General features: G+C 41.5%; 1 long non-coding RNA gene across 1 annotated transcript; it reads right to left on the reverse strand.

Moving 5' to 3' along the window:
• Positions 1-671: 671 nt before the first annotated feature.
• On the reverse strand, positions 672-2,905 carry LOC116473718 (uncharacterized). Its single transcript, XR_004249401.2, has 3 exons — positions 2,040-2,905; positions 1,767-1,899; positions 672-1,658 (listed from the first exon to the last, which is right to left on the reverse strand). It is a non-coding gene; the product is annotated as an uncharacterized LOC116473718 (long non-coding RNA).
• Between the last annotated feature and the right edge of the window lie 713 nt (positions 2,906-3,618).

The raw sequence follows: 3,618 nt of genomic DNA on the forward strand, positions 1-3,618 counted from the left end.
GTATTTGGTTATGTGGCCAAGGAAGGCAGCAGCAGATTCTCCGCTCCGGACTTCCATCTCATGAATATTCATGTTTTGTCCAAGGGCTTTAAGTAAAGAGGACTAAGAAACTATTCAGAAGTTACTCAGTGTTCTCAACTAAAGGTCAACTGTAAGAGATTTAGAAATTCATTCAATTCTTTGTTAACAAATAAAATCACCACCATTTATTGACTATTGCCACATCCCAATGAAATTACAATGTGCAAAGTACCATCCACGTGATGTCCTTTTACAGGCACTTATCACCACAATCATAGGAAGTATCATTATCCCCATTTTGTATATGAGGACACTGAGGTCCAGAGGATTTTTGGCTTGTGTCCTAAAATCTCAGAAATAAATCGGGACTCCAGAGTTAGAACACAGTGGCAGATGGCAGCACATATATGTAACAGGGTTAGGCTGTGACTAGATATTTCTGTAGCTGACGGTAATACGAAGAATTGAGAATCTGACCATACAACTCTGACCCCATGTGTACACAATGGACAGCTCTAGTGCTATTTCTGAAAGTGCAATAATGCTAGATCCAGCTGAAATGTCTAGCAGGTCCCACTGATAGGTCTACACTGGACTTTTTTAGAAAGCCAATAAGGACACAGTTTTGCAGGAAATTGACAGAGACCTTATTGCTGAGTCAACTGAAGATGTTTTATTGCAAGGCAGGCACAATTACAAAACATAAATCTGAAATACTACAGTTTTCATAAACACAATCACAGAAGCATGCCTTGTTTTTTACTCCAAAATGGACAGATCCACAGACAGACCTGAGCAACATTATGGATGAGGTCAGTTGATCTCTAATTCCTGCTTTGTCTTAGAATATGGTATTCTGGAACCATCCACTTACTGCTGACTAGCTTATATTTAGGGTATTTGAAGCCACTTTTGATATTTGCAATTTCTTTAGCATTCTAGCTGCAGGATCAAACAGGAATTAAATTTCAACCTACAAGGTTTGTGTTTCTTTGTAGTGTAACATATATATCAAATAGTGTGCAAGAGCCCCAGGTATAACGTATGTTTGATTATGTTTCAACTCTAAGCGATAACACATTAAGATCGCTTCAGTCGCTAAGCAAATGTGACTCAGGCCATTACCTGGATCCAAACTTTTAAAAAAAGAATGAAACAAAAGAAAGGAAATGTATTTTAACCCACAGATCAGTACTATACAAATCAAACAACACAGCCCCATTTACAAGGTAACCTGGGACTGCAATTCAGGAAATCCCTAGGGATAAAACTTGTTCATAAACAAGGCTAATTTTAGCACAGAATAATACTTTTTAAAGCAATTTCTTGTTTATAATTCCCAAGGTCAAGGAAAAAAAAAAAGAAAAGGCAAGAAAAAAAAAAAGAAATCCAACCAGTCAAAAGTACCCAGGATTGTGTGTTGGGTAGGTGATAGCAAAGGAAAAACAGTCCAATGCAGAACTATAGCTCAGAGAAAGTCAGTCTGCAGGGATGCTGGGCCTGAGTCCACTTTAGGTGCCTCTTGATTCTAGTTTCTGTGTTTTTATCCTTTGGATCAGCAGCATCTTCCTCACTATGTTTTAGCAGCTCCCTGGACACCTAAGGAGGCGGTCCATCGTCTGGCCAAAACTCCGAGCCTGTGGAAGAACACACGGGAAAAAGCCCATCAGGCATGAGCCCAAAAAATCTGACAGCTAAAGGCTGATGGAGTCAAGGGGCAGAGGGAAGAATGGATGATTCCTTACCTCCTCCCAGCCTGCCTCCCGCCACTGCTCCAGAAGGGTGGCTTTATGCTTTGGAACAGCCAGTGGCTTCAAATCTTTGAGATCTTGTAGTGAGCTCATAGTGGTATTCATCGCCTTGTAGTCCATGGCATCTCTGTTGACAAGAACATAGAATAAATACTTTGGCATCAATATTCTTTGGAATCTCGAGGAGGAGACACAATGGAGCAACACAGACACATAGAAAGAAGGGAAAGGAGGACGAGAGAATAAAACTCAGAAAGGATACTCTACCTGCCACCTTTCCCTGGAATTCCCCTAGGCAGTCGTATCCTGGACTGGAGGCTTGAAGTGATTTCTAAGACCGCCCAGAGGTCTCAAAGGTCTGAAAGGTCAGGAGGCATCATTCCACTGCCACACGAGCACCTGAACTCAAAACTCAGCTCCTTGAGAACCTCAGCCAGCCTTGCCCCAACTCTCCTGAGTGGATGATGTCACTGAAATACTACATAACAGAGAGCAAAACGCAGTTGAAAATTAGCAGGAGATCCTCCTTCTTCTTTTGCCCCAGGGTGGTAATCAAGGAAAGGCCAGGGGATGAGGGTAGGGAGGGTATCAGTCACATGGTCTTCCCTTTAACGGTTTCAATGTTCAAGTCAGCCCACTCTTAACTTCCCACCACGTGACAAGAGTTCTAAGAAGATTCTTCCAGTGCCATGGCCCATGTCATTTAGTCCAATCTAGCATTGCTTGTGGACTTTAGGGTATCACTCAGATCCTGAAGAAAGTTTTTATTTCAGCCAGGCTTCCTGCCTCAGACAGAAGAACTCCAGACCTGGAATATGAGAGACACCTGGCTCCACTTATGACCCTTCTTTTCCAAAACCTATAGAAAGCCTAGGGCTACCTCTTTGACCCTGAAAGAACCTGTCTTCCTGGAACACAGGGTAAAAATCACATAGTGAAGAACACAAGCCAGAAATAACACAGGCTGGGAATAACACAGGCTAGAAATCGTAGAAATTGGAGTGCTACCAAGAAAGACATATAGAGAACAGAATTCAAGGGAAACTTATTCCAACAAACCCAAAGGCATACCAAAGGATAGAGGTTGATAGGAGTGGTCTGTCCTGGATACACATAATAAAGCAGGCACATTATCTGTAGAATTTAAAGGCAGTAATAAAACTAAGAGTCAGACTGCTCTTTGCTATGACCACGCTTTGGCAATTCTAAACAATGTTGGTGAAAGATACTGCATCCCACCCAGGCAAGTCCCCCTCCTTGGTCCATCACTACCAACTCCACATGTTATCCTGATCCTATCACAGCCTTTGCTTGTGCTCTTCCCTCTACCTGGAATCTCCTTCCCCCAATCCCACCAGCCCACATCCTGCTCACTTTTAGGTCCTATTTCAAATGATCTCTCTTCAATGAAGGTTCTCATGACCCTCTTGGCTAGGAGTAATCTCTTACTCTCCTTAACTCCTAGGACAATTTATCTATATTATTTTATTTATACCTTATATTTATATATGCATATTATCTTTCCTATTAACAGACATCAAGATGCAGTGAAAAGTGTACGGGATTTGGAATTAGGCCCAGGTTAGAATCCTATTTCTCACAATGAACTAGCTGTGCAATGTTGAGCTAGTTATAAAACCTCTTTAGTTTATTTCCACATCTATATAATAGGAATATCACCTATCTCACAGAGTTGTTGCTTGAAATTAAATAATGCACGCAAAATAGCCTGAGATAATATACCCTCTACAATTATTTGTTTCTCTACCCTCTGCCTTAAGGGCAGAATCTTACTCTTTCATCCTTATTCTCCCCTCCCCACTCCCACAGGACTTATCAAGATAAG

Source organism: Hylobates moloch, unplaced genomic scaffold (genome assembly GCF_009828535.3).
Source record: "Hylobates moloch isolate HMO894 unplaced genomic scaffold, HMol_V3 SCAFFOLD_8, whole genome shotgun sequence".
NCBI lineage: Eukaryota > Metazoa > Chordata > Mammalia > Primates > Hylobatidae > Hylobates > Hylobates moloch.